The sequence below is a fragment of the Schistocerca gregaria genome, chromosome 1 (genome assembly GCF_023897955.1).
Source record: "Schistocerca gregaria isolate iqSchGreg1 chromosome 1, iqSchGreg1.2, whole genome shotgun sequence".
Lineage (NCBI taxonomy): Eukaryota > Metazoa > Arthropoda > Insecta > Orthoptera > Acrididae > Schistocerca > Schistocerca gregaria.
Window position 1 is genome coordinate 577,345,754 of NC_064920.1, and position 12,885 is coordinate 577,358,638.

The window sequence follows — 12,885 nt, forward strand, 5'->3', positions numbered from 1 at the left end:
ACATATACAGTTGCGGAAATAGTAAACCACTCATACTTATCACTGGCATTATTGTATATGAATGTGTCATTGTATTCATTGATTTGGCAACCAACTCTGTCTTTTTTTCACCCCAAAATGATAAAGTGTGGTGTGCACACAGTTCTTTCATGAAATCTGACTGATCAACATTATAAACATCAGTTGTGGGAATACCAGGAAGTTTCATCTTTATATCAGCTATGAATTTCTCTATAGCATTGTCTATCACTGGCAACTGAACTACATGTTTACGTGATGCAAACTGGGTAATTTTGTGGCTTCCTATTCTGTACGGTTTCTTGAACCTGATTAGCCAGGTCGACAAAGCCTGGAAATTAACAATGTTCATGTTAGTTGCAATTTGGAGGTCCTAGTCTCCTAGATCTACATTGGTAATGGTGCATATCCTCTCATGAGCAATTCTAAATCTTTTGAACTGTTTTTCATTCAGATGGTTTTGGGTTTCCATTTGATGCCTACTTCTTACTTCATGTAACTCATTCTTTCATCTGTACGGCTCAAGTCCCAATTTTATGAAACAAAAACAACTTTGCACACTGTATTCATGTAACCAATATTTCACTGCCTTTTCTTTGTCACTGAAAGCTATTGTAATACCGGTAAATGTTTTGTTTAGGATTGGAAGGCATTCTTCTTCAGAACTGCTACTGGCACAACAGACATTGTCTAAACCATAATTCAGGGAATCATCATAGTTATTTCCTATTTCTTCTAATGTATCCACAATTTCAAATGAAATGTAGATATTATGCAAATGAATCTCAAAGGAATCAAATAACAAATGACATGTATGTATGTCCTCAGTGGTAATGATTTTGGCTGGGAACCACAGTCTTCATATTTCATCTTTGCTAAATTGTGAATGTTAATCGCATTCCACATTAGTGTGAAACTGGAAGAAAGGAAAGGTATTATTAGCAGGCATGCCTTTCGAAAGCACAATAAATATTAATTCAGCTTTATCTGTATTGTCAATTCTTACCACTACGTGAAAAAAGCAACTGATAATTTGTAATAGATGTTGGGAGGCTAATTTTAGGAAAATGTGTGTGTGTGTGAGGGGGGCATGCACATGTGCCTAGCTGTGCATGCGCATCTGCCACTGGAGCTGGCTGTGCATCTTCCTGAAGGGTGCACACTTACTAAATGTGCTGCTCTTCTTAGAATATTCCCTATTTTCTCTATCAATCCTATCTGGTTCTGAACGCAGACTGGTACTGAAGTACTGGTCAAAGAGGTGTTTTGTTGTCTACTTTCTTTGTTGATGGATTATATTTCCTGATGATTCTTCAATTGAATCTCAGTCTGGCATCTGCCTTATGCACAATTAGTTTTATTTGGTATTTCCACCTCAAATTGCTCTGTACACACACTCCTAGATATTTTATGGAAGTAACTGCTTCCAGTTATTTTCTGTAATTGCATAATCATACAATAAATGGTTTTTCTGTATATGTATTCACAATACATTACTTTTGTTTGTGTTGAGGGTCAGTAGCCACTCCCTGCACCTAGTATCAATCATCTGCTGGTCTTCCTTCACTTCGCAAAAATTTTATAATTGCTGCTTGGTGACAGTACATGGCCACATGGGCAGTGTGGGCAGTCATGGCAACACTCGGTAATGTGCAATAGCTGTAGGGACTGATATGGGACTATGATAGTGATGTCCATTATGGCTGGCAGCTCATTCCCAAAACTTCTACCCTCTTGCCTGCTGCGTATGTTGGTTCAGAGCATGTGGCTGTCAGTTGTAAGTGTGACATTAGCACACTGTGCATAGGAATAAGGTTTTAAGAGTTTCAGAATACTTGGAGATTACTTGAAAATCTTGCCATGGGGGGTTCAGCAAAGAAATGGCAGAGGTATTAAGAACAGGGAGACACAAACACTTAACCAACAATGAATGGGAGGGTATTCCTGAGACACACAACACACAATCACTGGGTAGGATAGTTAACTGATGTAGGATTATTAAGAATTATAGTTCCAGTGTTCACAATAAAAGTGTAATACATGGTGTGTGTGTGTGTGTGTGTGTGTAAAATGTAGCTGCATTGTGATAAGAGATGTGTGAAGAGTTAAACAGACAATGCGACTTCATGCAAATCATATATAATGAAACACTCCATCACACTCTGAAGAAAGACAGTAGACTAATGTAAAGGCAATGAAGGGCACTAGAGGCTGCTGAGCTTTTCTGTGAATTGAGGACAGGGAATAACACAATTGAACAGCACAGTTGCAGGTACCTACTTTTCCATTTTAAGTACTGGTACTGACTATAAATCATGTCTCTAACTTTCACTTCTGTATTTCACCTTAATGGTTTGCTGACTGGGGGGGGGGGGGGGGGAGGGGGGAGGGGGGGGGGGAGGTGGACAATAGATGCATAGCTCAGGGGCTAAGCTGAAGAGCGAAAAATGAACTTTCAAATGTGACACTCTACATGAGGGAGCAGAATCAGTGAGCTATGGAAATAACAGCAGGAACCTCTGTTTGTACAACCTCCACAATGTGACAAAGAAACCATACACCCATTACAGGTGTGCAAACCAGACATTAAACATTCATTATAATAATAACCATATGAAGAAACAAAAGCTGGGGTGCAAGGTGGGACAAGACATCTGGTGGTGTAAATACTTACTCTTTCCAGAGTATAGAAAAGCAGGAGGCTGGCCTTGGCAACTTATCAAAGTGCAGAAGGGTGTTACCCCCCATTACTTACAAATAACTGCATCACCTACATCCTGAATATTATACACACATTCAGCAGAATGAAGATATGAACAGCTGCAAAGTGAGATGAAGTGCACCCTAACTAACATATTAGAAACAGTGCCACTTCTGTTAATGGGGTGTCATACCATGGGAGGAACCAAAGATCCAGCTTAGCAACACTTGTTGTGCCAGTAGTTGCAGAATCATATACAATAGAACAAGTTAAAGAGGTTAACAAGATTACATTCCCAAATTGGGCTCACTGCTGATGCAATGACAGCAAGGATGACAGAGAACATGATGAATCATAACAGAGAAACAGAAACTGAAGGATTGTTACAACCTGCTGGAAAACACCATGGCTGTGTCAACTTCTGTAAGTTACCAGGCCATGGAGGATTAGTTTTCATTTTGTGACTGAAGATCATCAACAGCTCAAAAAAATTAGAGATTATCATGCCTAATCTCATGATCACAGGGCATAAGGGTGCTTAGAACAGGTCATACCTAGAGGGTGCAAGGGCAGAAGATTTCTCTGCTTCATTGCACACTTTAGGGTGTGAGGATTGACTTGCAATGGTTCCATGAAAACACAGATGGAAATAGCACTGGTTTTCCACAATAATGTTTCATTATATTGAAGTGCATGTTACAAATTGGTCTGCCAACTGTATTTCAGTGTTTACTGGGGATGTCAGACATGTAATTTGGTATGGGCCCTCATAGGGCAGGGAAAATTTATTTGTTTTCCCTTTTCTGATCATCATGTTCCATAAGAAGACCCGATCACATGGTGGATACTTGAGCAGCACTGCTGCTCTACTATCTCTCTGATCTTGTCTTACAGTTACTTTTGAGTTACTCTGCTGTACTTTTCGTCAAAACATTTTAAGTCATTGGGCTAAACTCTTCATTTCACCCACATCAACACCCAGAAAGAATTTACTCAAAGAGAGAACTTGCAGTGTCCATATCTTACTTTTCAAGATGTTTCCCCACTAAATCATGAATTGTACTGTTATAAGCAGACAAAATGTATGGCAATACATATATACAGATATTATATATTAAGTAGAATATCTTTGGCTTCTCTCTGACACCCATGCCTCCATCTTTGCTACCCTACCTGTTTAGCTTCCCTTGTTGCTTCATAACCTGGGTTGTGAGCAACTGAATCCACTTTCCCTTCTTCCCCTTTTTTCCCTCTCTCCTCCCTGATGAAGGAACAAAGTTCCAAAAGCTAGGATATGTAAATTTTCTGTTCTGTTTTGTGTATCTATCGGCTGGACTGAGCTGAGGTAATTACTGGCTAGACCCTCTATCTCTTTGTTAATATTTCTTTCATATCTTTATATGAGATTTTCCATTTCTTTTTTTTAATGTGAACACCCATGAGAATAGCATCAGGACTTACAAAAGGCATCACTAAGAGTGTGACTGAGGCTACTGCCACTGTATCTGCTGTCGTTTTGGTAACTGGAACCAATACAGAATCGCATGAAAAATGCTTAACAATGACAGAATATACTTGTTTACCTGAAGAATGGGTCCCATAATGTTGAACACAACAATCTCAAATTACTCAAAGGCTTCAGGCAAGGTTTGCAACAGGAATTGTGGCCTGATCTACAAAACTTTCACGATAACATAACCATTCAATATGTTCTTCAAAAGTTTGTGAAAAGATAATGATACTGTCTAAGTAAGCCAGACATGTGGTTTGTTTCAAACCCCTTAACAATAACTCTGCAAACTACTAAAATGCAGTGAGTGCTTTCGTCAAAGCAAATGGCATTCTAAGAAATTCATACAACTCTGAGAGCCCTAAATATGCTGTTATATGCCTATCTTGAGGCACAACAGGAAATTAAGGATATTCTCATTTCATACACTTTATACACTGCTTGATATAGCACATAAGAGGCAGTTTTCTTACCATTAACAAGGTTTCTGGGCAAAATTATTATAGATGGGTCCGAGGGGCTAGATGATGGCTAAATGATTCTGGAGTCTAAGTACTGTTGAATACTTTCTTCCACCACTGATAGGAGGTGATAGGGCACTTAATACCATTTTTGCACTGTCAGACCAGCATTCCCAGTGAACATTTCATGGTATGTCCTGTGTTTGGCAAGTATTAACTCTCCTCAGAAAGTCATGCAGATTCCTCCAGCATCACATCATATAAGAGGGTTGAATGAAAAGTAACGCCTCCACTTCCATTAATTGGGTTTGGATGGGAATATTTTAATAAATCAAATTGAGAAATAATCCTTAGAATGTGATCTTTAATTACCAATATTCACTTTTCCACATAATCACCAGCCAATTGGACACATTTCTGCCAATGATGAACAAGTTTTCCGAAGCTGTCACGGAAGAAGTCGACACTCTGTTTCTGCAACCACAGTCTCACAGTTCTCTCAACATCTTCATCAGAAGCACAATGATGTCCCCCCAGATTGTCTTTCCTTATCAGGAACAGATGGAAGTCAGACAGTGCTAAATCTGGACTGTACCAAGCATGTACGGTGGTGAGATTCAGTCTCTGAAATTCTGCTGGGATGGCATGTGAAGTGTGTGGTTTGCCAAACAAAGCAATAATGTGACCCAGACGTCCTTGTAAAATGCCAATAGTACTTATAATTTCTGAGTGATATGATGATTGTCCTGAATCAATGAGTAAACATTTTGCTTGTGAAACTCAATGGTTGCTGTCACAGGATGTCCAACTCTTTGTTTGTCATGCAGGTCAGATATTCTCACCTCAACATCTTTAAACTTACTTACACAGTGACACACAGTACTCACATTAACACTGTCACCATAAACTGCTTTCATTCTCTGATGAATCTCCTTTGGGGTGACACCTTCTGCTGTCAAGAATTCAGTGAGTGCACATTGCTTAAATCGCATTGACTGACCATATGCAGAGGGTTCCACACTTTACACTGTAACAACACAACCATTCAATGCTAAGGCTTCCTGCCAACTGGAGCTGTAGAGAAGAGGCTACAGAACAAGCCAGTATATGCCGCATACCAAAGCTGCCAACTGTTGAAGAAGGTGGAGCCATTACTTTTCAGTCAACCCTCGTAGAAGTCTTTGAGTTGATACTGATAAATGTGACAGTTGTCTTGCATGCAATTTTTATGATGTTATGTGACTGTATAAACTTCCCCATGGGTAGTGACTTCTGCTTCCTATTCTTTTGAAATTTTTTAAAGGGCTTCATATTCACCATTGTCTGTAGAGATTGTTTATGTCATAATTGCAATTTTAGCATTAAGGCAGGTGGTACTGGAAATGATTTTGGTTCAACACATTTCAAACTTCAAAATCCTTTGAGATATATGCATTAATCATCAGAACTGAGCCTTTTCACTGTAAAAAATACAGCAGCATTGAAAGGGCATGAAGGTCTCAACATCATAAAATAAATTACGCGAAATATTGCCAGTGTTCACATTCTTACATAAACAGCAGTAAATTTATTTTATTACACACTGTTTACAGTGAAAAGACTCAGTTCTGATGATTATATACACACATGTCAGAAGATTTTCAAGTCTGACATGAGTTGAAGCACAGCCTTTCGCTTTGCCATTTCATAATGGCCTTAAGCTAAAACTGCAATTGTGAAATAAACAAGCTCTACAGTCAATGGCAAATATGATGTTCTGCAAAAAATTCAAAATTACTGTGAAACCTGTAATGGAGCTGTTTTTTTTTTTTTCATTCCCCTCATAATGTAATAACTTGAAGTTGAAAAATTTATTTAAAGGAAGACGCAATACATAAAAGTCACTGATCTAGTAAACAGAGTAAGATGTGTGTACACTTTAACAGTCAAATCATAACTGAGTCCAAGTCTAGCGGCCACTTGCTGGCTGGCCGCTTAGGTGGTGCTGCTGCTGCATGGTTGGCAGACAGCGCCGCATGTAGAGGATGCGTATAACTGTGCTGTGGCACTTTGAAAGATCGGCAACTCACAACACTTTTCGCCCCTTTGAATTTTTTGCACAAGTCTTAATGGGGGTGGCCTATAGATTGCTAATGTCCATAGGTGTTGTTTGACTGGTCGTAAAGTCTCGAGGAGGAGGCTTCCCGTATGGACGGAAGTGTCCCCGATGATAACGGGTCGAGATGACAGGAGACGTGTGGGTCGAATCTGCTGGGGCCACGTGCACCAATCTGCCCAGTGCGGCAAGTCTGGTTGTTATAACAGGAGACATGGGCAATGTGTTGATGTGCATAGGAGAAGGAGGTGAGTAGAGTAGCTCCGACAAATGATGGTCATCTGGTTCCTGCATGGGCACGTCTCCTGGTGGCGTCAGTTCTTGTGCTGGCTCTGATATGATGATGAGAGGACTGCGTTGTGAGTAATGAGAGATTCCAGTATCCTGAGCATCAGGTAGAGTCGAAGGTGGTGTAGCGGCATCCAGAACATGCACTGCCGGCACACAAGGCCGAAGCTGGTCCGAATGACGCACTGCAACACCCGTGTCTATCTGGATTTCATACAGGCGTTGGCCACGGTGTCGTAAGATGCGGCCAGGAGTCCATTTTGGCCACCTGCCATATCCCTGTATACATACAAGGTCGTCAGCGGTGAACCGGCCAACCCATGGCCGTGAGGTGGAAGGCCGCAAAATATGAAGTAGTGTTTGGGGCTGTTGGCCATGTAGGAGCTCAACCGGGCTGTGGTCACCCATGGGGGTGAAATGGTAAGAAGCCAGAAATTGGAGAAGCGCATCATCAGCAGGAGAAGTCAGGAGTTTCCTCATCTGAGCCTTAAATGTGCGGGCCAGTCATTCAGCCCCACCGTTTGACTGTGGATGGAACGGAGAGCCCATGACATCCATGACGCCGTGATGAGCACAAAAATCCGCAAAATCAGAACAGGCAAATTGCGGACCATTATCAGTAATAAGAGTAGAGGGAAGGCCTTCCAAAGAGACAATGCAAGCTAGAGCATTGGTGGTTGCCGCGGTGGTAGGCGACATGCAACGGACAATGAAAGGAAAGTTAGAGTAGGCATCAATAACGAGAAGCCAATAAGTACTTTAAAAAAGGTTCCGTGAAGTGAGCATGAATACGCTCCCAGGGCGTCTCAGGTGAAGGCCACAGTGACAAAGATGATTTTGGGGTGGCGGCCTGTGATGCACAAGGGCCACAGGCAATGACCATGTGTGCGAATTCAGAGTCGCTCGCCTGCCAGCACGCAAAGACACAGGTACCACAACATGCGGCGAAGCATTGTCGGTGGAAAGGAGGATAATAGCATCCCTAGCCGTGATGCGGTAACACAAAGTGTAGTAGTTCCATGACAGATCAGAAGCCTTAGCAGACGGACCATCTGGCCAACCCTTCTGAATACAGCATAAAACCTGATAGAGGGTAGGGTCAGAACCCGTAGCAGCTGCCAGCTGGTCCCTGGTGATGGGGAACCCGTCCACAACCCACTGCTCGGCAACATCCAGGTTTAAACGCAAAACACCCATCGGAAGGTTTGACAGTGCATCAGCATTTACAAGTTGAGCCATCGGCTGGAAATGAATCTCATAATAGAAACGAGACAAGTAAAGAGGAGGCGGTGCTGGAGGCAGTGTGCAGCCTTGTCAGGAAGTGACGTTGATGGATGAAACAAGGAAACAAGTGGTTTTTGATCTGTAACAAGATGAACTTTGGATCTATAGAGAAAAACACCAAAATTTTGAAGATCATAAATAATGGCCAAAGCTTCTTTTTCAATTTGAGAATACTTTTGTTGGGCATCCGTGAGTGTTTTGGAGGCATAAGCAAAGGGTTGTTCAGAACCATCAGAAAAATGGTGCACATGGACTGCACCAACCCCATATTGAGAGGCATCCGTGGCAAGAACAAGATGTTGGCCAGGTCGATAAGTAGCCAGGCATGGGGCCTGTTTCAGCATAGCCTTGAATTTCTGGAAAGCCGCATCACATGACGCAGACCAGTGAAAGGGCACGTTTTATGCAACAGGCGATGCAACGGCTGAGCCACTGAAGCCGCAAATGGTAAAAACCTGTGATAGTATACTATTTTCTGCAAGAAGGCCAGCAGTTCCGTAACAGATGTAGGGTGAGGAAGGGAATCAATCGCAGCGACAGTTTGCTGAAGTGGACGAATACCATCCTGAGAGAGTTGAAAACCCCAAGTACGTGATAGATGCCTGAAAAAATTATGATTTCTGAAGATTACACTTAATACCAGCAGCCTTTAAGACATGAAAAAGTGTGCAGAGATTCTGAAGATGTTCTTCAGTGGTGGTGCCCGTGACAACAATGTCGTCCATGTAATTGATACACCCAGGGACAAGGAGCAATAATTGTTCAAGAATCGCTGAAAGAGAGCAGGGGCACGAATGGCAATCATTGGTATTGATAGATGCCAAAAGATGTGTTAAGGACCAGAAACTGCCAGGAAGCAGTGTTGAGAGGAAGTTGATGATAAGCTTCTGACAGGTCAAGTTTAGAAAAATACTGGCCTCCAGCAAGTTTAGTGAACAATTCTTCAGGTTCAGGCATAGGGTAAGTGTCGATGAGGAATTGAGCATCTACAGTGGCTTTGAAATCGCCACAGAGATGAATATCACCATTTGCCTTAACGATAACAACAGGAGAGGACCATTCACTGGAAGTGGCAGGAAGCAAGACCCCTGAAGCAGTGAGATGATCCAGCTCCCATTTGACCTGATCACGAGGGGCCACAGGAATGGGCCAAGCCCGAAAAAACTTAGGCTGAGCAGTGGGTTTGAGCGTGACATGAGCTTCAAAGTCGTTTGCACGGCCTAACCCAAGAGATAAAAGGGACGAAAATTTCGTCGACAAGGAATTCAATTGAACATCAGGAACAGCATCAGAGACGATATTGACAGAGTCATCTATGGAGAAACCAAAAACACAAAAGGCATCAAAACCAAAAAGATTTTCTGCGTTGCTATGGTCGACCACAAATATGGGAACAGTGCAAACGACAGATTTGTAAGATACCTCAGCATCAAATTGTCTCAAGAGAGAAATTGTCTGTTTATTGTAAGTCCGTAATTGCCTAGTGACAGGTGATAGGATTGGAGAATCCAATAGAAGATACATCTGAGAATTGATGATAGTGGAAGCAGAATCAGTACCCACCTGCATGCAAGCATCTCAACCAAGTATTTGGACATTGATTAATAACTTCCCTCAAAGGGAAGAAGTACAATTGACAGACAGCACAGAATCAGAATCAGCATCATGTTCATGAACATCATGTATGCGGTCGGATTTGCAAACGGATGACCCTTTTTGTTTCATTTGTGACACATGGCCCAACATTGTGGACAATCTTCCTGTGAATGTTTCGTAAAACACCGCGGACATGAAGGAAGTTGCTGTGGGATTTGCTGCAGTTTCTTTGAGGTATGTTTATGGTTAGGCTGAGGCTGCACTTGGGAGCATGCTGTGGCCACATCGGCTGGCGGGGACACGCCACATGCTTCGTCAACATCGCACAGAGGTTGCATTTCCCAGACGTCACCCCATGTCTCTATTTGTGCTCCAGCGGTGCGAGAAATTTCAAAAGACTGAGCGATGGACAGGACTTCATCTAGACTTGGATTTGCCAACTGAAGGACATGTTGCCTAACTTCTTTGTCGTGTGCCGATTGGATAATAGCATCCCATACCATGGAATTGGCGTAGGATTCTTTGTGAACTTCAGTAACAAATTGACACTTTCTACTGAGGCCTTGAAGTTCAGCAGCCCAAGCACGATAGGATTGATTTGGTTGATTTTGGCAATGATAAAAGGCAATACGAGAGGGTAGCACATGCGTTTGCTTTTGAAAATAGATGGACAGAAGTGAGCACATTTCAGCACAGGACAAAGATGCAGGATCTTTCAAAGGAGCCAATTGCGACAACAACCAATACATTTGAGATGAAATCCATGAAAGGAACAGTGACTCACATGTTTGTTTGTCCGCAACATGAAATGCCAAGAAGTGTGGTCGAAGATGTTTTCCGTAATCAGACCAGTCTTCTGCCGTCTCATTGTAAGGAGGAAAAGTAGGTAGAGACAACGATGAGAGATGCCTCGCATTTGATGCCTCTTCAGAATCACGAATTGCATTTGCGAGAAGCATTTGCTGTTCTATGAGACCTTGCAATAGTTGCTCTAAAGTAGCCATGGAAACATGTGGTCAACAATGGAAAAGAAAAGTCACTACTTCATCACCAATTGTAATAACTTCAAGTTGAACAAATATATTTCAAGGAAGACGCAATACATGAAAGTCACACATCAAGTAAACAGAGTAAGATGTATGTACACTTTAACAGTTAAATCATAACTGAGTCCAAGTCTAGCGGCCACTGGCTGGCTGGCCGCTTAGGAGGAGCTGCTGCTGCATGGCTGACAGACAGTGCCACATGTAGAGGAGGCAGGTAACTGGGCGGTGGCCCTTTGAAAGATCAGCGAGTCACAACACATAAAGTATTGAAGAATCCAGAATCTGATACACTATAATTTAAAACATGATCCAAAGAGATCCAAGCCACCCATAACCTTTTCTCCAGGAGTGTTAGTTCTGCAAGGTTTTCAGGAGAACTTCTGTGAAGGTTGGAAGGTAGGAGATGAGATACTGGTGGAGGTAAAGCTGTGACGTCATGTCATGAGTCATGCATGGGTAGCTCAGATTGCAGAGTGCTTGCCCATGAAAGGCACACAGTCTTAATCAAAACCACATGTTATATAATTTTATAAAATGCACAGTAAATGTACATTGATAAAGCATGCAAGCATACGTTAATATAAAATTAACTGTTTTATGAGAATCATGATTATTTTATCATTGCTACTACACTTAACAGTTTTGTTCATTCATGAAATAAGTGATATTCAGATTCAGTATTACAATCATACTTACTGTTTTCATATTCATTCAAAAATATGATATTAACAAAAAATACTTTTGTCTATGATATGTTAATTAATTTTTTATCTGAGGTTAAAAACTCAAAACTCAAAAGAAAAAGCTCTACAAATTTCTCCAAAAAACTAAAAGGGCATGTTCATTCACATAGGAATGAATTCTCTTTGCAGCTGCAGTGAAGAAGACCTCATCAATGAAACACGAAACTTAATTCAAGCAGCAAGAAGCTTATACAGAACTTCAAAAATTGTTATCAGTGGTATAATATACAGCAGGTCAGTAAGTTATAAATATGTAAACAGGATAAATAGTAATATCAGGGATCATTGTAATGATCATGGAGCAATATTTATAAACCCAAACAAGTTCTTGTGTAGCAAATGCCTGGGGATAGATCGCCTTCATCTAAACAGTCTAGGCTCCAAATTGCTTAGTAAAATGTTTATTGATGTATGCCATGTCTTAAAAAAGTAAATGAATAAGCAGAGAGGGTGATGCAAAATTACATGTGAGCAAAAAAAAACCTAATAATATGAAAATGCTCACCAACTGAAAATCTAATAATAATAATAATAATAATAATAATAATAATCTACCCATGGTAATAAATAAACCTGGAACCATGTATATCATGCATTACAATATAAATGGTTTAAACTCTAGCTCTTCGAATAACACACGTAAAATAGATGAATTGCAAATATTTCTGTCTGAATGCAAATTTGTAAAATTTGTATGTCTGAAGGAACATTGGTTGATGAAAGACATACTAAAATTTCTAAATAAAATCCAAAATATCACCCTAGCTGCTAGCTACTGCAGGCAAAATAAATCACATGGAGGCTCATGTATACTTGTTCACTCTAACATAACATTTAAAATAAGGAATGACTTTGATCATTTGAATGAGGAATGTAGCTTTGAAAGTTACTGTGCAGAACTTGTACATCTAGGTATTATTGTAATTTCGATTTACAGAATCCTGGGAAATCAAATAATGAACCAGTTCCTATACAAATTAGAAAATATGCTCGAAAGATTAATTAAAGAAAAAAATTAAAAAAGTAGTAATAGAAGCTGACCTCAACATCAGTGTCTGTAAGTGAATGCCATGAAGATGACAAATTCACTGCTCTAATAAAATAAATTCGGCTTCAAACTAAACTTCTTAGAGTACACCAGAG

General features: G+C 40.8%; 1 protein-coding gene across 1 annotated transcript in view; it reads right to left on the bottom strand.

Moving 5' to 3' along the window:
* The window catches only part of LOC126356729 (V-type proton ATPase subunit E-like), a 274,209-nt gene that overhangs the window by 56,408 nt on the left and 204,916 nt on the right, over window positions 1–12,885 (bottom strand). The gene's annotated exons all lie outside the window — the stretch shown is intronic.